The 27,087-nt window shown below is 50.9% G+C and overlaps 1 protein-coding gene across 3 annotated transcripts in view; it reads left to right on the top strand.

Annotated features, from left to right (window-relative positions):
* The window catches only part of PSD2 (pleckstrin and Sec7 domain containing 2), a 79,789-nt gene that overhangs the window by 8,198 nt on the left and 44,504 nt on the right, over positions 1 to 27,087 (top strand). The window contains exon 1 of one of the 3 annotated variants that reach the window (XM_063168539.1): positions 13,157 to 13,384. The exons of 1 other annotated variant lie outside the window; for it this stretch is intronic. The gene's annotated coding sequence lies outside the window, so the exon portion shown is untranslated. Of the gene's footprint in view, positions 1 to 13,156; positions 13,385 to 27,087 lie in introns of those variants that run through there. One more of the 3 variants, XM_063168541.1, reaches the window with a different exon arrangement.

Below are 27,087 nucleotides of genomic sequence, written 5' to 3'. Positions count from 1 at the left end.
CAGCCACTGCTTTCCCTGGAGCAGCTTCCAGGGGAGCTGTCCCCATGGTGGGAGCTGTCCCCATGGTGGAGCTGTCCCCATTGTGGAGCTGTCCCCGTGGTGGGAGCTGTCCCTATTGTGGAGCTGTCCCTGTGGTGGAGCTGTCACCATGGTGGGGCTGTCCCTGTGGTGGGGCTGTCCCCAATGTGGTGGCTGTCGCCATGGTGGGAGCAGTCCCCATTGTGGGGCTGTCCCCATGGTGGGGCTGTCCCTGTGGTGGAGCTGTCCCCAATGTGGTGGCTGTCCCCATGATGCGGGCTGTCCCCATTGTGGGGCTGTCCCCATGGTGGGGCTGTCCCTGTGGTGGAGCTGTCCCCATGGTGGGAGCTGTCCCCATTGTGGAGCTGTCCCCAATGTGGGGGCTGTCCCCATGGTGGGGCTGTCCTCATGGTGGGGCTGTCCCCAGTGTGGGGGCTGTCCCCAATGTGGGGGCTGTCCCCATGGTGGGGCTGTGCCCATAGTGGGGCTGTCCCCAATGTGGGAGCTGTCCCCATGGTGGGGCTGTCCCCATTGTGGGGGCTGTCCCCATTGTAGGAGCTGTCCCCGTGGTGGGGCTGTCCCCATTGTGGGGGCTGTCCCCATTGCGGGGCTGTCCCCATAGTGGGGCTGTCCCCAATGTGGGGGCTGTCCCCATTGTAGGAGCTGTCCCTGTGGTGGGGCTGTCCCCTTTGTGGGGCTGTCCCCGTGGTGGGGCTGTCCCTCTGTGTGGCCGGGATGCTCTGATGCCTTGTGAAGGCTGACCTAGAACAGAGACTGGACAGAGCTTAAGAATAAAGTAGGGATTTATTAAGAGGCCTCAATGGATCCACCTTGGGCAGCACAACCCAAAACAGCCACAAAAATTGGGCAACAGGTCCTGGGTCTCACACTTTTATCAGTTCTGCTCCATTTGCATATTGGAGTTAATTGTCCAATTACAGCTTTCGTCCATGCAGTCCCATCCTTCTTGTTTTCTTTCTTCAGCCCACATTGTTTGTGCTCTTGGGCCTGAGATTTAGATCATTTGTCCTTGGTCCCCAGCTAGAGCAGGAATTGTTTTGTCTCCCTGCTCTGTTAAGAGAGCTCACCATCCCCTGATATGAAGCCCAGACTTACACAATAAAACAGAACAGAATCTGAAAAATATAAAAGCTAAACCTGAGGAATCAGCTCAAAGCCAGCTCTCAGACCTGGCCTACAGGGCTGAGCCAGAGTGTTCTGGGAATCTCCTTTATGGCCACAAAACCTGAACCTGCAGGTGGAGAAGGGACAGGTGAGAGGAGACAGAGGATCTTTGTTCCATCTGGGACTTTTCCCTTCTGGATTTTAAGGGTGCTCTGCCTCGCAGCTCAGAACTCCAAGTAGGGGCAACAACTCCTCCCAGCTTGGTCTCTGCTCTCTCCAGCAGCACCAGTTTGGCTGAGCTGGGGACACAGTGACAGCCTGACTGGTGCTTTTCATGCATCACTTTCACCATCCAGCAAAGCAGCTGTGCAGCTGCTCTGCCCTGCACTCTCTTGTTTCCCACCCCAGGCTCACAGCATCGGGCCCTCTTACCTGTGTTTTTCTCCTTGAACCACTTAGTTTAAAATAGAGCAATTATCTTCCTTCAGAAAGGAGCTTACCCACTCCAATCTAGGGCAGTCTGGCAGAGCAGCAGCCTGCACAGCTCTCCCTGGGAGCACAGCTCTGTTCCCAGCATGGGGGCCCCAGGGCAGGAGCCCCTCTGGAGCCAGGCTGGGAGAGCTGGGGGTGCTCATCTGGAGAGGAGAAGGCTCCAGGGAGGCCTAAAGGGGCTCCAGGAGAGCTGGAGAGGGACTTGGGACAAGGGATGGAGGGACAGGACACAGAGAATGGCTCCCACTGCCAGAGATCAGTGTTGGATGGGTTATTGGGAAGAAATTGTTTCCTGTGAGGGTGGTGAGGCCCTGACACAGGGTGCCCTGAGCAGCTGTGGCTGCCCCTGGATCCCTGGAAGTGTCCCAGGCCAGGCTGGATGGGGCTTGGAGCAAGCTGGGATAGTGGAAAGGTCCCTGCCATGGCAGGGGTTGGACTGGCTGATTTTTAAGGTCCCTCCAACATAAACCCCTCTGTAATTCTGTGATTCCTGTCTGTGGCTCAGGATGGTGGTTGGATCACTGGTTTGGGGTCTGAGGCATTACTGGGCTGAGCAGTTCAAGCCCTTAGTCCCAGTCTTTTCCCTGTAACCTCTCTCATGCCCCAGGGATGCAGGCTTGGCTCCTTGGGAGCAAGGCCAAGGCTCTGCCAGTGTTCTCAGCCCTCCCTCCATGGCCAAGGCCTGAGGGATCTCTGGATGGGGAAATCTCTTCCTGAGGCTGTGTGATTAGAAAATACAGACCTTCAGACTTCTACCTACACATCTATCAACAAGTGACAGATCTGCAGGAACTTTCAGAGGTGGCCTAGTCCATGTTCATGCCTGAAGATGGGACCATTTCTTTTGTAGGCCACTGCCAGCAGAGGTTTCTCCAACCTGCTCCTAAAACGCCTGCCCATGACCCCTGTCTGTTTGACAGGATGGGGTATTGGCTGTGATTCAGAGTATGTAATTGCTTCTGGGTTCAAATGCTCAAAAAATGAGGGAACCTTTGCAGAAGCTTGTTGCTGTGAAGGGTTCAGTGATGGAGCAGGTTCTGCCAGGCTCAGCTGCCACGCTCTCCATGCTAGGAAGGGTTTACATCCTCACATGTGTAGATCACCTAATCTCCTCTGTCCTGGGATCCCTCTGCTGTCTCACAAGTCTACACCCAGCTGTTGTTTAATTAAAAAATAAGCAGACAGGTATTCACTGGGAAAATTAGGCTGTTTTGCTCTTTATGTGTCCTTGATGCACTCCTGGCATCTTATCTGGGGACAACAGCTCTAAGCCTTGAATTTGCATTTACTTTTGTCTTGCCAAGCTGGCTGTTTCACTATGGAGCAAACCATGGAGCAGTGAATGTGCCATGCCATGCAGACTGGCCATGGTTTCATTGAGGAATGTGCCTTGCCTCCCTTTGCCCTGCCCCATGGGCTGTGGGGTTCAGGGGATGTGGCTGCAGCTCATATTCACTTCATGTTCACTGGGTGACTGCTGAGGGCATTTGGCTTCTTCAGCCTGGAGCAGAAGAGGCTGAGGGGAAACCTCAGGGCAGCCTGCAGTTTCCTCATGAGGGGAAGCGGAGGGACAGCACCAAGGACAGTGACAGGACCCAGGGGAATGGCTGGGGCTGCGTTGGGAGGGTCAGGGTGGATATCAGGAACAGGTTCTTCCCCGAGAGGAGATCAGGCACTGAACAGCTGCCCAGGGAATGGCCACAGCCCCAAGGCTGCCAGAGCCCCAGGAGTGTTTGGACAACGCTCCCAGGCACAGGGGGGATTGTTGGGGTATCTGTGCAGAGCCAGGAGCTGGACTGGATGATCTTTGTGGGTCCCTTCCAATTCAGCATGTTCTGTGATTCCATGAGACAGCTTTGTGTAGCTGTGCTAGACCAGCCTCTAGACCAAACATAGGCCATGTTGTGCTGTGAGATATGGTCAGGAGGGCCAGGAGAAGCAGGGAAAGACCTGTGTAGGACACCCAAGGTCATGTGGAAAGGCAACATGAGCTACTGATATCTCCAGTGTAGCAGAGGAGAGCCAGCTGACCAGAAGCTAAAGGGTGGGAGTAAACCCTTTGTAGCAGAGGGTGTTTGTCCTCAGACACAGAGCACATGACTTGTCCTTTGGCTGAGCTCTGTGTCCTTTCAGTGAAGCTGGAGCTACAGCTCACACCCTAGAAGCTGGAGACCCACAGATGTGAGCTCTCAGTACATTTGTCAGGGCTTGACAAACCCAGAGATGTCCAAGAGGGGAGCAGACTGGAGCTGTCTCCATATTCCCTGAGTCAGCAGAGCTTCTCCATCTGTTGGCTCTAGGTGAGAAGAATAGAAAAGTAAGGAAGAATAAAGTTAAAAGGCTGATTTTCAAAGGTTGGAGGAGTTGAATCTCCTTGATTAGGGCACTGTAAACCACTGTAATCATCAAGCCTACCCTAAGTGTTTGTCTTGAGCCCAGCCCAGGATCTCTTCTGAGTGGGAACCTGAGGCTGCTGGGTGCATGGAGCCCAAGCTCCCATGGACACCTTCTCAGTGCATCAGCTGGAGCAGAGTTAGAGAAGGTCCAGCTGAAGAAGGGTTTCCTCCAGGGACAGACAAACCAGGACAGGACTTGTTTCCTTTGAACTTTTCCTGCAGGAGTGCCAAGCTTTTACCCCAGAGCACAGATCCCCCAAACACCCTCAGGGCCCAAGCCCCAGCTTTGTACCCTGAATTACTCCATCCCTCCAGAGCAAATGCAGTGGAGCAGATCCAGCCATGGCTCTGCTAATCCCTGGGGCCACATCAGTGTCACTTTTCCTTGCCTTCTCCCACCTACATCACCTCTGAGCAGGGCAGTGCTCATGGCTTGAGCTCCACTGCTCCCTTACAGCATCACTGAGCAGTTTTCATACTGGAAATTGGGATTTGCAGAGATGATGATGTGAGTTGATGAAGGAAGTCAGGGCTGTGGGGAGGGAGAGAAAAAGAACCCAGGAAAGCTGTTAATCTGCCATTTTAATTTGCTGCATTGTAGCCTGAGAACTTCATAGTTGCTGAGCTACCACCCAGGTGCTCATCCAATGGGAGCTGCTGGAGATTTGCAAGTAGAAGAGCTTTAAACAAGAGACAACGTGGATTAAGCCTGACATCCCATCAGATCCTCCTTCTCTGGGTCCCTGATCTTCCAAGAGGCACCTTTCCCACTTTGCATATAATGTGAACTATTGTATAAATATTTAGTCATTCTGTTGGGAACATTAATTATAAATGGGGACTCAGCTTCTGAAAGCTGCCTGTAGGTCTGGGCACCCAATTTCCATTAATTTTAATGAGAACCAGACATCCAAATCCCATTCGGTGGCTTTGAGCATCTCAGGCAGGAAGCTCCATGTGACACCCCCCGCCTCCATCCTCCCCACTCTGCAGTGTGAGAGTGAGATTTGCAAATACCTTACAAATCCTGCAGATGCCTGAGCTGCCCTTGTGCCATGCCATTGTTGTCTGCTGAGGATGGCCGGGTGGTAGCTTCAGAAGTATTTCTAATAAGTTCATTTAATCCATCCTGTTGGTTCTTTTGCTTTGCACCCCCTTCCCCCCTCAGCATTTTGAAACAGCAATGCCTGAATGAGCCCCCAGCCTGTGTGGTTTTTTTGAGAGAAAAGCTTTGATTCTTGCAAATGACAGCTGTGCAGAGCAGGTCTGAAATGAATGATTGAATTATCTGACTGATTAAAAATGGGCTGTGGCTTGGAAGATCTGACAGCAAGTACCCACTTAGGCAGCTCACATGAAAGGGAGCACACATGCACGTAGGGTTTGTGTGTTTGTGTGTGCATTGGCAAAAACAGCCAGTGAGATGGGACAGACACACAGAGCAGCAGCTTCTTAAGCTCAGCATCCTTTGCAAAGCTCCAAATCTGCTGTGAGATGCTCAGCAAAGCTAAAACTCAGCGTGGTTGTGGAGATAATGATTATTTAGACAGACGTCAGCAGTGGTTTAGGAAATGGAAATTGAGCTAAAAAGTAGCGCAGGCTGGGGAACTACTTAACTGCATCTCAGTCCCTCCTGGCCTGTGGCTGAGGAGGGATAAACTCTGCAAACACAGTCCCATCCTCTGTGCCTTGGTGAGGAGCAGCCCCAGGGGCACCAGCTCCATGGGAACCTGTCCCGTGATCCAGAGGCTGGAGAAACTCAAGCCCTGGTGAGATTAGCTGTAAATGGCTGGAAGGATGGAGAAAGGAGGCTTGGTGATGCCCTCGATGCCATCAGTGATGCAACAGCAGATGTGCCCATGCAGCCTTTCCAGACCTACTTCAGCTTCCTTCCCAGTCCCCATGTAGTGAACTCTCCCTTGGTGGTGTCTCAGAGAAATTCAGCTCAGCTAGAATAGAAGAAAAATATCTGGAAGTGAAATGAATAAAAAAAAACATTTACGTGTTTTTTGCAAATGAAATATATTTTGTTGGCTCAACAAGTTCACAGGTTCCTGCTGGAGTTCCATACAGGGGAAAAAAAATCATGTCATAGAAGTTGTAGTTGTAGTTCTTCATTGTAAATTGTCTTCTGATAGTTTGCTGAAATTGATTTTTTCCTAAATTGTCAAAGTGTTTTTCATCTCCGTACTTACAGAAGATCACTATCTTGCCCTGACCCCCAGCTCAAAGAGGTGAAACACTGGGCTGTAACTAATTGCTTTATCTGAAATAGTTTTGGTTTGTTCTCCCAGCCCAGCCACTGAATAATTCGCTCTTTGCCCCTTGCAGTGCCATTAGTGCTGTTGGGTGTCTGTAACAGCTCCAGCCTCGCCCTTCCTGCTCCTGTACCAGTTCCAGTGGTCATTTCCACAAGACTAAATGCTGCAACATCCTAAGGGCACACAGAGCTAATGGTAGCTCATTGGCATCTGTGTCATCTCTCCATCAACATCCCAAAATGTCCCTCTTATTGAACCCATTCTGGCAGCTCAGGAGCACTCAGAGTAAAGAAGGTGCTGGGATTCTGCTTATGTAAAACTTCATCACTGCTAATTGTCCCCCTGCAGCCCAGGTGTGGGAGCCCCAGGGCCCCTGTGTTTCTGTCCCACATTTCTCCCAGCCGGGATCTGACTGCTGAGCTTAAAGGGAACATCAGATCATTTGAATTCCCTTTTCCATCATCTGAAAATGTCTGTTTATCAGCAATTGTTAAAAATTATTTTATAGACAATAGAGAAGTTGTTGACACTCCATCCCTGGAAGAGTTCAAGGCCAGGTTGGACAGGGCTCTAAGCAGTCTGGTCTAGTGGAAGGCGTCCCTGCCCATGGCAGGGAGTGGAACAAGAAAAGCTTTAATGTCCCTATTAACCCAAATCATCCTGTGTTTCTATGATTATAATTGAAATCAGGTATTTAACTTTCTAATCCTTCTTTCCATATCCCAAGTCTTTCAAAAATCAGAGGGCCTGGCCTCTAGGTTGGACTCAGACAGACAATGAGCCTTAAAGGTGAGCGTAGATGGGCAGCACCTCCAGTCAGTCAGTGCTCCCCAGTAGCTTGGCCTGAATTTTCTGCTGCCCTTGCTCACTGTGCCTCACCCTACAGGCTGAGCAGTCCTTGTCCTGGAAGATCCTCTGTTCCCACAGCTGAAGCATCCTCACTTTCTCTGTCTTGGATTGTCTCAGGTAACAGCAAATTTTCCTTCCTTTGCTCTCTGTCCCTTCACACGAGTGCTCCAGAACCTGCTCACACCAGCAAAATCAGCCCTCACACCCTCTAGAATCCCTCTGCAGCTCTCTTGGAGAGGCCACAATGAGGTCACCCTAAAACCTTCTCTTCTCCAGGCTGAACAAACCCAACCCTCGCAGCCTTTCCTCACTGCAGAGCTGCTCCATCCCCTTGATAATCTTGGTGCCTCCTCTGGGCTTGCTCCAACACCTCCACATCCTTCCTGTGCTGGGACCCCAGAGCTGGAGCAGAACTGATCCCAGCATCCCACCAAGGGCTGCTCTTGCACTCAGGCTGGGCTGGATCAGATGGATCCCTGCAGAGCGCTGGATCGAATAAGGGGATGGACAAACAGCTTCCCTAAACAGCTTCATAACAAAGTGAAAGAAAATCCATGTTCCCAGAACAGCTTTTCAGCCTCAGGGGTAGATGCTGAAGGACTCGTGCTGCTGCCAATGCACAGCCCCACAGTTTCCAAAAATGACAGATGATAATTTTCTGTAACCAAAGTATTGCAGTGGATTTGGTGTGATTCTGGATCAGGCCTCAGTTGGACAGATAAAGGTGAATTGATTACTGAACTCAGAATTAATGGTTGCTTAAATGCTCTAATTGCATTTGTTCTGAGCAGAATGTGATCCTAAATTGATAATATGTATGCAAGGCACTTGAAAGTGGTCAATTTTCCTAAGTTGGGAACAATTACAAACAAGAAACGATTGGAGGAAAAAATGAGAAAAAATAATGTGTTTTCTAAATGAGGGTTGCTTAAGAAAACTTTGATAGATGCTGTCTCCTCCACAGCATGCACACAGCTCTGCAGCCATTGAAGATATTCTTAGCTAAGAATCTATCATTGTTAAGGAAGATAAAATCAGAAATAATAACACCAAACAGGCAAAGAAGGGATTTGGTAACAAAAGCAATGAATTAACTGTTACATAATGCAGAGACCTGGAAGGCTAATCTGGAAGAGCAGTCAATGAAAATTATGTTTGGTGGCATTAAGGACTATTAGGGAGTGTGCATGTGTGTGTGTTTATATGCATGTATGTCAGGGAGAAAATAAATGCTGCATGTTGCTTTTAGATGAAGCTGGTAAAGATCTGCTCTGATACTGAAAAATAAAAAAGGTCTCCAGTCAAAGCTTCATAGTTCTGGAGAAGAGCAGCCTGATGGGTCCATATTCTACTGTGGGGATGCAAAGATGCTGGCTCCAGCAGTAACCAGGTAGCACATTAAATGGCAGCTGGTAAACTGAAATGTTTTACATGTCTAGGGCTAGAAAAACTCCCTCGAATGGTTTCATGTATGTCAGTACCTGGGTGTTGGGGAAGGGAGTGCCCAGGGAAGCTGTGGCTGCCCCATCCCTGGAAGTGCCCAAGGCCAGGTTGGACTCAGAGCAACCTGGGTTATGGAAGCTGCCCCATGGCAGGGAGTGGAACTGAATGGTCCTTCCCTTAAAGTCCTTCCCAACGCAGTCCAGCTGTGATTCTGTGAAGTTAAGCCAACAAAATAGGATGGCATTTGTTTAGGTGACATGGTGGATGGCAAAGAGGGGGAGACTCCTAGCACTGGGGTAAAATGAAAGATGGAAGAGATGCTGCAGAGCCTTGTAGTCACCAGACTCCCTGTGGGACCTCCAAGGACCTGCTCACCCTCATGAGCTGCTGAGGATACAGTTTTCATACACTAAGTGTTACTGAAATTAGGACAAGTCAGATGCTCTGAGTGGTCAGGTCTGCTTGGGGAGCTGATTTTGTGTCAGCAGTGGGCTCTCAGGAAGACAAGTGCAAATTCATACACTCAGAAACCCTCGTGGGCAGAGGAAGGATGCTGTTTTGGAGGACAGTGACTCATTTGAAAGCTCCCATGAAAGAAGATGGAGAGTGAGCAGAGTGCTCATCCAGCACCATCAATCTTACCTTCTGCCAAAACCTGAAATGCCAGGAATGATGACTCCCATATTCCAGGCTGGGATTTCCCAGACAGAAATGCCTACACTGGGCAGGGAATCAAAATCCTCCATGGCACATGGAGATTTCTTTAGTGTGGGCAAGGGAGGTGACTAATCCCTGCACAGGAGATGAGTGCACAGTGTCCTTGGGACTTCCAGAGGGCTCTGGTGGCTGTGCTGGCCAGGCTGGTACTCAGCTCTGCCTCCTGGCCCAGCAGCCAGAACGTTATTGAGGAGCTCAGAGGATGAACTGTGGTGTGGAAAACCAGACCCCTATGGAGCCCTAAACAAGTTTCACTAGAGTTTTTATCCAGGAGGAGGTTACAAGGTGAACTGATCACAGCCTGGGGGGAAAGAAAAGCTCCCAGGGGAACATTCTTGAAGGCCCTGGGCTTTTCTGTGTAGGAAGAGCCAATGGTGGCCCCAGACACAGTATTGAGGTGCAGCTCCTGGCACTGGAGTTGTTTCACCTGGTTACTCATTCTAGCATTAATTCTCCTACTTGAATATAGGTTAGCCTGTTAATGGGGAGGGAGTCATAAAATTCTTATATTTTTGTAGTGTAGAGCTTTAACACACTCTTTGTTGATGGTCAGTTTGCTGTTGGGCAGTTTGTCCCAGGGTGAGGTGTTTGGTGCAGCTCTCTGCCTTCTGCTACACCTGTGGGAGCCCAGCTGGATGCAGAAATTCCAGGTGTGGGCTTTCCAACCTTACCAAGGACAGACACTACCCAGGATAAAGAACTGATCTCAAGTGTAAGAGAAATGCAGACAAAGGCTCTCAAGGACTGGCCCTGATTCTGCAGAGGGGCTGTTATCCCCCTCCCCAGCCCCCTGCCTGCACCACCTGCATGCAGCCAGGCCCTCACACTGATTTCTCCTAATTATGGCTTCCAGCAAAGTGGCTTGTACTAAAAATGAGTGAATCCCAGCTGGGAAAGCCAAGGGATTTCCTGAGAAAAACAGCTGTGTGAGGACATGGAGGCATGCTCATTCCTGGGTACAAAAGAACGCCAGCAATGGTTTCAGAATAAAAACTGAGAAGGCTGAGCAGCACCCAGAAGTGTCCTTGTGTGCCACAGCAAGCATCAAGAGCAGGGCATGGCTGGAAAACTCTTTGTAATGGGGATTCAGCACTTCAAAAGCAAAGACATTAAGCTGCAGTTAAGGCACTTTTTAAGTGGTGAGGGAAGTCAATAAAGCCTGGGGGGCTGCAGGGTAGGTGGTCCTGTCTTCTCCTCTCAGAGTGTGTGGAGCTGCCAGCCTTGGAGCTCGGGTTTGGTGGATCCATGGGTCTACATGAACATCAACCCTCTCAGGACCACATCTTTTTTCCAGGTGTCCCCCTGTGCTTTCAGCCTAGCTGGAGCATTCCCATGGTCTGTATGATGCAGGTGTTGGCACTTTACTGGCATGCCTGCAATTCCCTGCTGCCTGGCAGGCTCACAGGGGGTGCTTTGGCTTGTTGGGGGGCTTGTTGGTGGCTCCCCTGATGCTGCTGTGCAGGGAAGGTGTCCTTGCCTCAGGATGCTCCCTCTCCCTCAGAGAACTCGTGTCACAGGTGGCAAAAAATCCAGACAGTTCAGCAGCACACACAGAATCGCTGTAGTTTGGGAGTTTTCTTAATTGGAGGGAAATATTATGACATATTGGTGGCACCTGACAGAGACGTACCAGGAGGAATCTCTGTGCCTTGTTGCTGTTGGGAGTGCCCAATCAATGACAGGCACAGGCTCACCACCCTGCCAAGGGGAGGAGAGGAGGTTTCTCCCTCAATCCAGCTGTTGGTACACTCATTCCCAGGAGCAGAATGATTGATAACACAGTTATTTGGAACCCACCAGTGGATATATTCTTAGAAACTAGAACCTCATTTTCTCATGCTGCAAAATGTCATTTCCTAGGACCAGCTGAGCAGAAATTGGATTTTGTTCCTTGCCTTCAGAGCTGAACAGCACAACAGACTGATAAATATTGATTATGCTTTTATATTTTAATTTTTTTTGTTAAAGCACCCTAACCTGATAATTGTTTGATTACAAATACATTAGAGTTGATCAGACAGAGCAGCAGGACAGACTTTTATGATGGTGTTAATAGAATTTCTTTGATGAAGGGGCCCTGTGGGAGGTGAAAAGCCCCACATCTGGATTTGCCCAGCTTCTTGACTGTGGCCACAAGGTCCATTTTTGTGTCTCTCCAGCACAGTAACCTTCACTCACACTTGCATTTGTTGGAAAATCCTGAGTGTAGCTGCAGGGTGGCTCATTACATGGTCCATTACCAATCCTATCCCTGGCAAACAACCCCGTGTGCTGTGCTGGGCTATCCCTGCTGGAAGGAGCTCTGGCCACATTCTGCTGAGCTGCTCCAGGACATTATTTCACCTGATGGTGAAATAATGCAGGGTTAAGGATGTATGGCTGTGGGTTGTGATGGTATTTTTAATTTGGAATGTCGGGGATTTGCCTCCTCATTCAGCAATGTGTGTTCCCTGGAAGGAGTTTTCCAAGAGACAGAGGTCTAGGGAGAGGTTTTCTCCTTGGAATCAGGAGGGGGATCTGGGGCAGACACCAAACCCTTCTGCCTCACCCAGAGGTTTGATAGGGCTTGGAGCACCCTGGTCTGGTGGAGGTGGCCCTGCCCATGGCCTGGGCTGGAGCAAGGTGGTCTCTCAGGTGCCCTCCATCCCTTCTGTGCTTCTGTGGCTCCACATCCCAGTGCAGCAGTCAGGGTGCACATCCTGGCTCCTGTGTGCCACCCAGACATGGGTGATGCCAGCACAGAGTGTGCCAGCTCTGGGGGAAGGATCCTTGTAGCTGGCCCAGGCTAAGGGACCACTGGCTGGTGCTCCAGATGGGCAACTTTACCCAGAGAGCACCCACAGAAACCCCCACTGTATTACAGCCGCCAGAAGGCCAAGGGGCAGGGTTTGCCCAAAACCACTGCTCTGTCAGTCTGGCAAAAGGGCCCTAAAGCTGGAAAAGCTTTGTGTCCCTGTTCCTCTCCACCCCACGCTGCATCCCAGCCCTCCTGGCGAGCCAGGTTCCTGGGCAAGCCTGTGGACAAAGCCATTGCCTTTGCATGCAAGAGCTGTCAGGATGGAGATGTGTCAGTGGTGGTGAGCAGCACCAGCTCCAGCCCACCCTGCTGGGAGAGGCTCTGGAGGCAGCTTGGCAGGCACAGGACAGCACTGCTGCTGGAGCCTGGGATGGGATGGGATCCATGGGATCCATGGGATGGGATGGGATGGGATCCATGGGATGGGATGGGATGGGATGGGATGGGATGGGATGGGATGGGATGGGATGGGATGGGATGGGATGGGATGGGATGGGATGGGATGGCATGGCATGGCATGGCATGGCATGGCATGGGATGGGATCCATGGGATGGGATCCATGGGATGGGATGGGATGGCATGGGATGGCATGGGATGGGATGGGATGGGATGGCATGGGATGGCATGGGATGGAGCTGCAGCAGGTGGGAGTGTCCAGAGGCATGGAGCAGCCCAACCTGCAGCGCTGGGGTCTGCACCAAGGTGGGTCCTCGGGGCATTCCCAATACTGTACATTTGCATTTTGGAAGCACATCGGTTGTTAAAGACACTGAGAGCATTTGGCAGGATTTCAACCCCAAACTTGAAGCCAGTGCCGATTCTGAGGGCGAGGATTTGCCGGCAGGAAGCAGAGCAATCCCTCAGCGCTCTGCAGGTGCCCGTGTGGGGGGACAAGCCCCGGCACTCCGGGGACATCCCCGGCAGCCGCGGGTCTGCTGTGCCCGGGGCTCTGCCGGAGCTTTATTCCATCCTCTCCCCGCTCCATTCACCGTGCCTCCCGCCTCCTCCCCCTCTGCCGTCCCTCCCACCCTGCCTGCCGGATCCCCAGCAGTCTCTCGACACCTTGGGGGAAGGCTGGGAGGTGTAACCATCGGCAGCGAGCGAGGCAGAGCAGGAGAGAAGGCAGAAGGAAGCCAATGACAGGGAGGTCTAGGAAGGTGGTGGAGGGGGAGGGACGGGGCCACTCCTCCATCGGTGGGACTGCAGATTATTTTGCATGGATTGTTGAAGAGAAAAGGGAGCTGCGTTTGTGAAGGGACCAAAAAACAAACAGCTCGTTGCTCGGGTAAGTGCCAATGCGAGCTCCCCGGCTCTCATTGTCATGCCGTACATCGATCCCCCCTCCTATTTCGCTTAGTTATGCTGGGTTTGGTTCTTATGAGGATTATTTGATGCATCAGCTGTGTGCTTCAGAGGCTGGAGACTGACTGGTACGTGTGTGTGTGTGTGTGTGTGTGTGTGCGTGTGCGTGTGGGAAGATGCCCATTCTCTGGATATACATTGACACATTTTTCCAGCTCTCAGTGTGGTGTCTCATTGGCAGTGTTACCCCAAAGCGTGCCGTACACACACACACAAATGGTGTTTGCTGCTCCTGCCTTTAAAATCCACTCACACGCGCAATTATTGAAGCTGAAAATTAAAGAAGGGCTCTTAAATCATATTCCTCAGTGGTAGGGGGCTATTTCTCTTTATCCTGAGCCTGACACGTTCGGTATTATGTTTTATAGCAAAGCTACATTTAAAGATCAATTCGGCAGTGGTTATTGCATCCAAATTACATGGTTGTCATGGAGATGGTACAGAGAAGCTGAAGTGATATGACTGCATCTGGACTGGAGTGGGGCTTTGCTGCCGAGTGAGATCCTGCCTTGCCTCCTGTGTCTTTTTGTCTCTGCTGGGTTACAATTTCTTTTAATCTTGAATGAAGCAGTGCTGTATTAGAGGATTTAGAGGTCGAGCTGCTGGGAAGGGTGTGTGTTACCCCCACTCAGCACTGGGTTATTATCATAATTGTTCTATTAACGTCTGCCTCTCCCTGAATTTCTTCCACAAGTCTGGGAAGGAGGAAGGCGTGAGAAGGACAGATAGTTTTCTGAGCACAGCTAGGGCTGGGAGTACTTTCTAAAAGGATACCTGCCATGCCCACACCTCCCTGCTGGCTCCCACACCTTGGGGGACAAAAGGGAAAGGATGCTCTGCTTTTAGCCATGTTTATCTTCCATTTTGCTGCCTCAACTTTGAGGATTCAAGGAGCCAGTCACCTGCTCCTCACAGTGTCAGGGGAATGGCTTTGTAAAAAATTATTATTATTTTAATTATTATATTTGTTTGCTTTGCAACTGGTAATATGGATGTGTCGGCAGTTGGGAAAGAAAATCCATAATTTATGAGAATGAAATTTTCCTGCCTAAGGCTAGCTAGAATACAAAGAGTATATCTGTGGGAAGGGCATGTTATATGTTACAGATGTGTATTTCTCTAGTGGCTGGGAGTAAATCACACTATTGTGCTCATCTTCATTATTTTGGGTGTTAGGCTGGCTTTAGTCAATATTTAATCTAAGCTCATTGTGTGCTCACACAATAAACGTGCAATTTGGAGCCTAACTTTACATCTCTAAAATGCTCTGGGAATGCATGTGGCATTGTCTCCATAAATGCAATTTCACCCTTTTCTGTGAGACCAAGCCTATTGTGGGCATGTAAATATAGTAAAAGGCACTGGTGGAAGCAAGCCCATCAGAATGGCAGTGTTTCTCTAATTGTATCACTAAACATAAGACAGAATTAATTACTAGGATAAACAGAGCTTTGTAGCTCTTGGATCAGGATAATATTTGCATGGAGTTCCAGGCCTGCATTATAGTAGCTGGCATTATGGCTTTAATTCCCCCCATGCCAGTAGATAATGTTTTTTAGCCAGGAGTGGAGCATATTATCATTAGATATTTTTGCTTTAAAAAGATGTTAAATCCCCATGTCCTTGTCAAATTGTCCATTGCAACTGTTCCAAAGTCTGTGATTCAACTAGGATTTTCCTTAATGTGATTTTTCTCGTACAAGTCCAAGCAAACAATGGATAAAGTCTGGAAGTGGGTGGCCGAGTCCAGAGGGGATGTCAGAGGGATGGCAAATTCACAAAATGGATGGTTCTCATTCTGGGCCTCTTTTCTCCCTAAAAGTTAGGCAGAAATGGAGTTGAAGTGGGTAGTTTTCCCAGGAGATCCCTTTGGGGGTGTAAGGTTGGAAGCCAAGTAGTTCTGCATTAATCCTGAGTTCCCTCCTGTCTCAGCACCTTCAGCCCACCCTAGGATGTGGCTGGATTATTCTCTGGGGAAACTGAGGCTTGGCATGGTTCAATGACTTTGCCAAGGTGACAATGGCAGTGCTGGGCAGGGGACACAGGAGCTGTGCCAGGAAGAGCCTCTGTGTGAGCACCAGGCCTGCTCAGTGTCCTGCTTGCACGGGGAGGTGGTGGTGGGGAGCAGTAACTCCATGGAGACCAGGTGGGTGTGTTTGCTGAGGCCACTCAGGAGAGCTCCACAGAGGGTGCCAAGAGGGGCTCAAGGAGTTTCAGACCAGTTTCTGAGCTGCCCAAGACAAGGACTTGCTTTTCTGACCTCCTTGCATGGCCCATCATGTGGCTCTTCACATGAAGCCCTCACAGGTGTCTTGGCTTTATGCTCTCCCCACTGGTGCTCCTCACCTCTCACCTCCCTGCTGAAATACCCTGAATTGCTCTCCTGGACTTCAACCCACAGTACCATCACTTCTCTGCTCTCCATCCCATCACCCAGCACCTCTTTGTCCTCTTCCTCCATGGGTTTTCCCAGCAATGAAGTTCCCTCCATCCAGCAGTGCCACAAGCTTCCATATCATGGGTTTGTGTGCTATGTTCCCATCCTGAGGCACACAGTGCTGGGTAGGTCAGGCCACCATGCTAAAGCAACTCAAGTGAAAAGTCTCCTTTGAAATCTGAAGTTGCCCCATGTGGTGTCCGTGGTTCTGCACAAAGCTGGAGCTGGTTCTTGGTGCCAGGTGGAAATGGAATTCCCTGTTCAGTTCCCACACAGACACCTGTGTGTGGCCCTGCTGACTCTCACAGTTTGGTGCTGTTGCCAGAAGGATGTTCCCTGGGCTGGCAGGGAGCTGTGGCTACTGCCAGCAATGTGCTGGCTATGGGCACAGCAATTCCTTGGAGGTTGGGTGTGAGCAGTCCCTGGAGTGGGTGATCTCCTGGTGGAAGTGGCCACATCCCCTGTGGGTGCTGCTTGCTCTGCTGCCTGACAGTCTCTGCTGTGCACACACCTCTTAGCCAGATCTGCTGGAGGTGAAATCATCCTCCCTTTCCCTTTCCTTTTGGCTGGAAAATGCCTTTCCCACGATGTGCTGGGACAGGATCCATGGGAGGCCCAGTGCATCCAGGCTCTCAGTGGCTGGATGGAGCCATAGGAGTGGTTCAGGGGTGGATTCTGCACTGGAGGCTCGTGGTGCTTCCCTGTGGGGTTATGGTGTGAGAGGGACAGGGTCAGTTCTGGCTTTTCCCTGTTTCCTGTGACTGGCAGGGGGAGAGGCACCTGTCCAAGCTGGACAGTAACCACCTCTCCCTTTGTCCTCACTGCTGTCTTTGTGCTCCTGCAGGAGCTCCAGGAGTGGCTGAGATGCTCAGGGAGATCCTTCTCTGCAGCCCATAGCCCTGATCCTGGCAGCACCCAGCTCTGCTCAGCTCCCAGGTGGGGACACTGGGGTTCCTCTGGAGCACACACTGCTCATCCTTGAGTCAGGCCCAGAGCTCCCTCACTTGCACCAGGCAGGGCCAGAGGGAGCAAGGAGCTGCAGGCAGCCCCAGCAGACATTCTGCAGCTGAGCCCAAACCCCTTCTTGTGCTCTCCATGCTTTTTCTGGGCTCTGGGCCTCAGCCTGGCACTGGGCACATGGTTTGTCATCTACCTCTTCACCAGCACTGCATTTCCTCCACTCCTTCCTCTGCCTCCTCCTCATCACCTCACGTACTCCCCGTGTGGTTTCTCAGCTCTGTGGTTTTGCAGGGCCTGTGGAAGAGGCAGGACTGGCAGGTGGCTCAGGCTGTCTGCTGCCAGGTTGTTTGAAGGAACTGTCCCCATGTCCTGGCCAGGAGCTGTGCTCACACTGGGTCCCAAAAGAGGAGAGGGATCTTTCCAGCACCACTCTGAGGAGTGCCATGGGAGCTGCTCAGGGTGTCACCTCTGTGGTGCCACCAGCCTTGCCTCCTCTTTTGCTATGTCCTCTTCTCTGAGCCATGCTGGATGGCTCCCAGCAAAGGGGGTGCTGTTAGATGCCCTGACATTGGTGGCTGCTGTCACACACCTCAGCAGGGGCAGGGAGGGGGCAATGCTTCCTTCCAAGCAGGATGAGCCCAGGATTCATCCCAGGATTTTCTGCCTTCCTCTACAGCACGTGACATGGTCTGGTTCCAATCTCCCAAAGCCCCAGTCTGGCAAAATCTTTGTGCACTGATTTTGTGCCTCCTGCTCTCCATCTCTGACAGCTCCACACTGCAGAGGCCCCAGTGTCTCTGGGAGCTCTCCGTGTGCTGTGGCTGTGGCGGGGACATGCTGGGGACATGCTGCTCTGTGACCTTTGGGATGAAGTGTTTGCAGGGCTGGGGGCTCACAGCTGGATTCGGTGTCTTGTACGGTCACTGCCCATCCTTGTCCCCCCAGGCAGTGCAGCTGAGCTCCCCTGGCTCTGTGGCCTTGCTGATGGAGATGGAGAACTCCATCCTGGGGTGGAGAACTGAATTCCCCCTCAAAAGACAGAACCCCAGGAGAGAAATCCCAGTGATATCCCCTTTCTGGGGGTTAGAGGATGTGCCTCTGAGTTCTCCTGATCAGCATCAAGCAGGAAAACTGACATCAGACCCCAGTGCCTGATCTGCTCACGGTTCACCAACCGTACTGAAAAGCCCAGGGAAAATGCTGTGAGCTCAGCCTCCTCTCTGGCTTTTCCCCCATGTGCAGTTGTCTCTCTATTATTTTCTTGATATGGAAAAACAAATTTGACCCAAATATCTTTTTCTTTTAAATCTTTAAAAAATTGTAAGATAGTAGGGAAATGCTGTGGCACCAAACTAAATTGAAGGGTTGCATTTTTTTGTTTTCTGGATTTGCTTACATGCTCCAAAGTCAAGGCAAAAGCTCTGTTCTTGCAACTTTTTTTTTTTTTTTAATTTAATCCAGCTCTTCAGTGGTTTCAGCACAAGTGCATCACAACCCTAGGTAAGGTCTATAAGGTCTAAGCTGACCTATAATTGCAATTTTCAGCAAGTGAACAATTTTTCCAAAAAATTTCACACAGTTCTATGCAAAAGCCTCATAGATGTGGAGAGGGTGTTCCCTGTGGTACCTTCCAGCCTTCCTCCAGCACCTGATCCAGAACTGGGATCTGAGGCCAGCTCAGGGAAACATCAGGTGCTGCCATATAGAGAGCAGGACCTGCTGACTGCCCCCACCTCCCCAGCAGGGCCTGGGCACACTCAGAGATCTCTGCCCACTCTGTGCATGGGCACACTCACAGAGATCTCTGCCCACTCTGTGCACCCTGGCCACTTGCTGTTGGCTGGTGCTGGGCACAGGAACAGAGGATGGCCCTTCTCTAGTGGAAGGTGACCCTGCCCATGGCAGGGTGTTGGGATGAGGTGATTTTTAAGGCCCTTTCCTACCAGACCATTTGGGGATCCTGTGGCACCTTCTGCAGGTCACCCACAGCCTCTCCCCTGCGTGTCCTAAAGCAGCATCTCATCCTGGCAGTGCAAGGAGGGTTTGGACAACACTCTCAGGCAGGGGGGGGGATTGCTGGGCTGTCCTGTGCAGGGCCAGGAGCTGGACTAGATCATCCTTGTGAGTCCCTTCCAGTGCAGGGTGTGCCATGGCAGAGAGACCTGGCAGCCTTGGATGAGCCCTGCCCACAGTGTGACACAAGGCACTGTCACAGATATCTTTTATGAAAAATTCTTTCCTTAGGATTTTTCCTCCTGAGAAGCTGAGAGGCCTCAGGAACAAAATGTAAACAATGGTTATCTGCTGCTGTGGAATGCAACAGGTGCATCTGTGATTGGTTTCATGTGGTTGTTTCTAATGAATGGCCAATCACAGTCAGCTGGCTCGGACTCTCTGTCTGAGACAGCTGCCTTTGTTATCATTCTTTCCTATTCTATTCTTAGCCAGCCTTCTGATGAAATCCTTTCTTCTATTCTTTTAGTATAGTTTTAATATAATATATATCATAAAATAATAAATCAAGCCTTCTGAAACATGGAGTCAGATCCTCATCTCTTCCCTCACCCTGAGCCCCCTGTGAACACAGTCACAAGGCAGTGCTCCCAGAGCTGAGCTCTCCTTCTATGGGGCTCTGCTCCGTCCCAGATTCTGCGTGTTTGCTCCTCAGACAGGCACTGTACCCATCCTGTGGGAGTGGACGGAGGAGAACTGGGACTCTGGAGCTTTGGCACTTGCTAGGAACAAAGCAAGCAGGCTGAGGATGCAGCCTGCCCAAGCAGGACACAGGCACGGCGGGGACTGAAGTGGTTTCTGGCCAGAAGGGGATACATGATGCAGGGGAATTCTGCTAAATTAAAAATATATATTTGTCTTTACTGGTACAACAGAAGCTAGGGGAGCAGGCAAGAGGAAAGTGAGAAAGCTTTATTTAATTAGATTATAAGGCCCCAAAGGCTTAACACTCATAAAAAAAATGAATTGATTTTTGTAATTGAGGATGGGGTTTCTGCCAAGTGCTGCCTTAATGAGTATTTAGGTTTTGCCTCCTAAGTTAGCAGCACCAGGCAAGGGCAGCTGTTCAAGCCACTCCTCACCAGAGTCCTGAGCTTGGAAACAGGAGCTGCCTGCCTGCAGCTGGGAGTGTTAACCTGCCTCTCCAGGAAAGGACATTGTGTGTCCTTTCAAGGCAGTTTACCCAAGTCTCTTGGTATTCTCTCAACATGAAATCCCTCCCTTTTCCCCAGAACCCAGGAGGCAGCTTTTTCCATGCATGGGTGTGGAAACTGAGGCAGCAGATAATCACAGGGTTGTTTTTCCTCACAGAAGTAGAGAGAATTAATTTGCTGCAGCAGCTGAGGCAGTTTCCTTTGGTGGCTCCTTCCTAGGGGCTGCTGGGACAGGTGTGTGCCATTGGAGCCCATCCTGTCCCCTCCTGCCTCTCCTGCAGGTGATCCTTGAAGCACAGCACCCGAGCATGGTGAGAGGGTGTTTGGGGCATGCACAGCTGGGACCTGCCTCTGCAGGAGCCATGGGACACCAGGGAGGGATTTATCCCTCTCCCCAAACCATAAGACTGTCTGGAAAGAGCAAGAGATTTTTATCCTAAAAATTTTGGACCAACTTCCTTTTGCCCTTACAGGCTTTCTCCAGAGTGTTTTACATTTTTGCATGCAGGAATGGGGAGAGTTCAGTGTGCAGAGGTTCAGGATTTCCTGTGTGCCCCCGCTGTGAGAGCTGGGGTAAGTCCAAGAGGAGGTGATTCCAAAATGCCTGGTGGGAATGTTGAGCCAGAGCTGCCTGGGGACCAGGAGCAGAGTAACAAGGCCAGGTGAAAGGCAGGAGGTTTGGATGTGCAGGATCACAGCAAGATCACAGCTTGATAGCAACACCTAAAATGCAGATGTGTTACTATTACTGCCATCAGAGCAGGGGAGCAGAAAAGTGGCCACAAAATTCCAGCAGCACCTGGTAGATGTAGGGAATGGTTCTGTGCTTTATGAGCTGGGTATTTCCTGAAAGCAGAAGAGCAGGAAATGCTCTCCAGATAACAGCAAACTGCAAGGAGTGCACCTTGTGGGGACGCTGTCCCTTTGACTCTGCACACTGTAGCAGTCAGAGATTCCCATGTCAGGCACAGCACTGCAGTTTGCACACTTGTGCCCTGCAGCAAACCCAGCTGCCACTGCTCGTGTGCCACTGTGTCATTGGGTCAGGGGCTGCACCAGGCTGAGCAGCACTCATCTCCTGAACCTCTTTCATCTTTCCAGCACACTGATTTCTGGCAGGCCCCTCTGGCCTCCCTGTGCTTCACTAAAGCCTCAGCCCAGCACGTAATTCATCAGTTCCCAAAGTCATTGTCTGATACCCAGATGTAAAGATGTCTAGGGAGCAGGAGAAAAGCCCTGAGAACACCTAAAAGAGTCTGCTAAGAGGCACAATGACCCCACTGCAGGCTGGTGTAGCAGCTCTGCTCTACCCTTGCCACAAAACCTAGTGCAGGGCATCTCAAAGGTTGGGAGAACCTTTTGGTCCAGAGCAGGTGGGGTTAAAACACTGTCCTGCTGCAATTACATCATCCTGATGAGCCTTTTGCCCTTTTTGTAGTTCCCCTGAGGAGAAGCAGCATCCTTGTCCCTGTAAAGCACCTTTACATCAGCCTAGAGTGTGCCTGTTGGGAGTCCTTCCTCAGGGAAATCCCAGGGCTCTCACCATGGTTATCCAGCACATCCATTAAGGGCAGACCCAGCCTCTGCACAGGAGCTGCAAAATGGCTCCACCAGGGTTTCACTTGCACTTTCTGGGCAACTTGCTGTGTTTTCAGAACAAGTCAGCTTCAACATTTCAGGCTGCTCAGAGGCATTCATGCTTAGGGAGGCCAGATCTGGCCATGTCACAGCAAGATGTTGCTGTGGAAGTGTTTGCAGCCCAAGCATGTTCAGCAGGGCTGGGCAGCAGCCCCGTGCTTTTCATGTGGCTGCTTGCAGCAGAAGCATCAGAGCTGGGGCTGCATCCAGGCTGGGGGGCAGAGAGCAGCAGAGTGAATTATTCTGCTTTAACAAAAACCTCTGATGCAGATCAGACCCAGCCTTGCTGCTGACTCTGAACCCTGGGGGCTGAGCTCAGCTGGAGATGTCTACATTTGGGTGAGCTGACTCTCACTCAAAGTGCTTTTCCATGTATTCAAGCAAGTTCTGGTGTACCCAAGTTCTGAGCAGCATCTCCTGTGCCATGTTAAAGATAATGATAACTCAACACATCCTAACAGAGCAGAGAAATCCTTCTTTTCCTTTAGTGATTCCACCCTGGCCTGTAAGTTCTGAGAATAAAAATGCAGTTATATTTTCTGCCATTTCTACACCCTGCTGACTGCAGCCTGGGAGACTGAGCAGACAGCACATCATTACACAGATTTGATAGATCCACCAAAAATGTAGGTGTGCCCCAGACCATTTTTCCTTCAGTGAAAGACGCTGGAGAAAGGAGAGAGTGGTCATGCTGCCTGCAAAACAGACACCCTTTCCAGAGAACAGAGTGAGTGAGAGACTCCTCCAACATGGAAGAATGATGAACTGTTGGCCCTACCTTGGTTTTCTACAACCAACAGGCAGTTTTCAGAAGGTCATCTGTTTGCCTTGAAAAGATTTACTTGGCCCACACTTCTTTTACAGGAATGTTTTCTGCACTTTTGAAAGGAAAAGTGGAAATTTTGGGCTAAACCTGCCTGGTGAGGAATACCAGGCAGGTTGATGAATGGTATTCATAAGATGAGCTTATGGATGAAGTATTCATTAGGAAAAGGGCTGATGTTCACATCCTAGTCTAAGAGCAGTGATTTTCCTCCACCATTGTCCTGTCTGTTCCCCTGTAGTGGCTTCCTCTCTCCACTTTGCCTCTCAAATGTCTTGATTTGGTCCTGGTGATGTGTTTAAAGTCCCTTCATATTAGCTCTCATGTTCTCAGGCTGTTCCTTGCAGGTCCTCTGTGCAGACAGCTTTATGCCCAAGTGGAGCTGCTGACTTTAGTGGAATTGCCACGTTTCGTGCCCTAACACCCTCTGATTTCAGGCAGGGAAGTTTCAGCCCTGTTGGCTGTCAGCAAATCTTGGCTGAGTCTGTGTTTTCAAGCCAAATAAGTGCATCTCAGTCTGATTTGGGTGAGGGAAGCTGCTCTTCCTTTCCTTTCCTTCCCTTTCCTTTCCTTTCCTTTCCTTTCCTTTCCTTTCCTTTCCTTTCCTTTCCTTTCCTTTCCTTTCCTTTCCTTTCCTTTCCTTTCCTTTCCTTTCCTTTCCTTTCCTTTCCTTTCCTTTCCTTTCCTTTCCTTTCCTTTCCTTTCCTTTCCTTCCCTTCCCTTCCCTTCCCTTCCCTTCCCTTCCCTTCCCTTCCCTTCCCTTCCCTTCCCTTCCCTTCCCTTCCCTTCCCTTCCCTTCCCTTCCCTTCCCTTCCCTTCCCTTCCCTTCCCTTCCCTTCCCTTTCCTTCCCTCCACTGAGATGAACACAGAAAGTCCCCTCTGGTGTGACAGTTACCCAGCTGTTCCCCTCACAGATGGATGCCTCGCCTCGGGTCCCAAGTGGACACTGGTTGATCCTGTTATTGCTAAAATCAGTCAGTGGGATGGTGTTCACAGGGGTCTGAGGATGAGGGAAGAGATGAGGATCTGACTCCATGTTTCAGAAGCCCTGATTTATTATTTTATGATATATATTATATTAAAACTATACTAAAAGAACAGAAGAAAGGATTTCATCAGAAGGCTAGTTAAGAATAGAAAAGGAATGAAATGAGAACAAAAGGTTGTGTTGGACAGAGTCTGAGCCAGCTGACTGTGATTGGCCATTAATTAGAAACAACCACATGAGACCAATCACAGATTGGTCTGCGGATGCTGTTGCATTCCACAGCAGCAGATAATCAATGTTTACATTTTGTACCTGAGGTCTCTCAGCTTCTCAGGAGAAAAAATCCTAAGGAAAGGATTTTTCATAAAATGTGTCAGTGACAAGTCAGAGCAATTAGTCCTATCTGGACTCTCCAACAGCCTTCTCTGGACTCAAACATCTTCAGCAGTCAGGTCTCTGCTTCCTGTCCAATGCTTCCTTGTACCAATGCTCCAGCTGGAATTGCTGACATGGTGACCCTCAGGAGCATCCAAGAGTCTTGAAGCAGGTGTTTCCCTTGAGGATGTGGGGACCATCACAATGTGCACAGAGCTGTGCTGGCAAGCAGAAATCATGCTCAACTGAGGGGCAGGGAGAGCCCTTTGGAGAGCAGGGCTGAGTCTCTGCTGGGCAGAACAAGGACCATTCCTTTCTGCCAAGGTAGCCTGGTCACCCTCCTCAGTTATTCCTTTTTACCTGGAGATGGTCCAGAGTGGAAATGCAAACCTTTTGAGATGTCTGTAGATGTTTATAATGACATCCACAATGCTTGCTGTTCTCTTCCTCAAAGGAGGATTCCCCTCCTTCATCCTCCAGAGTGGCTCTGTCACTCACACTAATGCCAGCAGGGTGTTCCTGTTGGTTCCCTGTGGATGAAGTGCTGTGTGGAGAGAATGGGAGATTTCACACTCTCACTGATGAGTCAGGAGTTTTGTGGTGTTGCAGGTTGCTGCACGTCACCTTTGGACACCATCAGCTGGCTCCAAACCTGCTTTCTCTGGTGTCAACACCCACAAAAGTCTGTTTGCTGTTGTCCCCCTCTCCTGACAGGTTTGGGAGATGCTCAGGAAGACCTTGCTCCCTGCTCTCTGGGTCACACTGGGCTCCCAAGGAGCCCAAAGCCAGTGCCCAGCCATCTCTGCACATTCTGGACTCTCAGAGCTGCTGGTCCCCACATCCCTCGGGCTGGAGCCATCTGTCTGCACACATTGTCTGCCAGCTCCTGTGGTCAGAGGATCCCCATCAAAGTCTGATGTGTTCCTGCTCCTCATCTCTGAGATTTATGGATGTGTTGGAGTGTGAAGGGAGTTTGCCTCCCTTCCAAAGCTCCCTTTCATTCTGCAGTTCTGCTCTCCATCCCTCTGGATGTCTTTCCCAGGGGACAATCAGGATGGGCTCGCCTGCTGCCTCCTGAAATCCTGCAGCGAGGCGTTGCATGGGCTTAGTGTAGACAGACAGCATGGCAGGAATTTCCTTTTCTGGGCTCTGAGTCAGCTGCCAGCCCTGTTTTATTATTTTGGGTGCTGGGAGAATGTGGGGAAGGAGGATCAAGCAAAGGGAGGGAAAGAGAGGGGAAGAAGCTGTTTCCATTTATGGGTTATGAGAAGCAGTTGCAACTCTGGTGGATTTTTATGGAAGGTAGCCCTGGCTGTGGGGAAAGCTGGGTTTAATGAATTCAATTACGATGCTGCACAGAACTGAGTGGAAAGGCCCCACAAACAGCCTGGTTTTATATAAAAAACCCCAACCCTACAGACAATCAGACTAAAAGCTCCCCTTCCAGAGCCCGTGAGCACCAGAGCAGACAGGCACAGGTGAGGATGGAGCCAACTCTGAGCTGAGCCTAAAACCCCTGAAAACTCCTGTCTTGGGTTGGACTCAACCCAGCATGGACTGATTACACGCTGTTTGTTCTGCACTCAGGCAAGGCTGAGACTCGTCTGTTACCCAGAACAGTCATCCTTCTCTCAAGCTCTTCTCTGAGCTCTGGGAGCTGAATGAAGGGTGCCAGGGCACAAAATAACTCTGCCCATTTTCTCCACTTTTTCTCCCATGCCAGCAAAGAGCTGGCTGGGATCTTTTGGTATCCCTGTGATCCCTTTACAGCTGCAGGCTTGAGATCTGTGCCATGGGCTCCTGCAGCAAACAACCTTCTTGGGCAGACCCACTGAGTGGGGAGCATTGTGTTGGAGAGGCAGGAACAACATCCCTTGGGAGCTGCCCTTCTCCTCCCTCCCTCAGGATGCAGTAAAAATTTGCCCTCCTTTGCTGTTCCCTCTCTGGAGGCTCCTGGTTCTCTCTGGGCCACAGGAGGATTCCTGAACTGCAGTGGGTTTCTGCAGGAGCAATCCACAGGGAGCCCTGCAAGGCCTCCAAGGGGGTCAGGGTTTGCTTCTGCAGCAGGGAGGATCTGGGGAACAGACAGACCCCACTGACTGCAGCAGGATCTTTGTCCTCCCACAGTCAAGCTCAAAGGCCCTGGGTGGGATTTGAAAGGAGACTGTTCCAGGAAGATTCCAGACCTGACATGCTGTCTGAAACACAAGGACATTCAGGTCCATGTTCATCCACATCCTGGACTTCTGCCTCAAGCTCACACTTCTCCTGGGAGACCCATCAGCTCACTGTCCCTGTGCTTTGGCCCACTTTTTGTGGAGGCTTCAGTGACTCCTACCATGTCACCAGGATGTAAAGTGAGGGGGCAGCCACAGAGCCACAGAGCCACAGAACCACAGAACCACAGAGCCACAGAGCCACAGAACCACAGAACCAGAGAACCACAGAACCACAGAACCACAGAGCCACAGAGCCACAGAACTACAGAGCCACAGAACCACAGAGCCACAGAACCACAGAACCAGAGAACCACAGAACCACAGAACCACAGAGCCACAGAACCAGAGAACCACAGAGCCACAGAACCACAGAGCCACAGAACCACAGAGCCACAGAATCACAGAGCCACAGAACCACAGAGCCACAGAGCCACAGAATCACAGAGCCACAGAATCACAAAACCACAGAGCCACAGAACCACAGAGCCACAGAGCCACAGAACCACAGAGCCACAGAGCCACAGGCAGGGGAAGGTTGGAAGGGCCCACAGGGCTCACCTGGTGCCACCTTCCTGCTCCAGCAGAGCCATCCCAGAGCTCAGGGCGCAGGAAAATCTGGAATATCCCCAGGGATGGATGCTCCACAGCCCCTGCACCATCTGCTCAGGGCTGGCACTGCCAGGGCAGCAGTTCTGCCTCCTGGGCAGGGGCAGCTCCTGGGCTCAGGCCCTGCCCGTGGCTCTGGGGCCATGGCTGGGCCTGGAGCAGAGCCTGGGGTGCCCTGGGCCTGCACACAGGGACACACTGGGGACACAGGGACAGACTGGGACACAGGGACAGAGTGGGACACAGGGACACACTGGGACACAGGGACACACTGGGGACACAAGGACACACTGGGACACAGGGACAGACTGGGACACAGGGACACACTGGGGGACACAGGGATACAGGGACAGATTAGGGGACACAGGGACAGACTGGGGGACACAGGGACACACATGGACACACAAGAACA

This window comes from Melospiza melodia, chromosome 14 (genome assembly GCF_035770615.1).
Source record: "Melospiza melodia melodia isolate bMelMel2 chromosome 14, bMelMel2.pri, whole genome shotgun sequence".
Taxonomy (NCBI): domain Eukaryota; kingdom Metazoa; phylum Chordata; class Aves; order Passeriformes; family Passerellidae; genus Melospiza; species Melospiza melodia.
The sequence above is the reverse complement of the archived record's forward strand: the minus strand, read 5'-3'. Positions and strand labels throughout refer to the sequence as shown.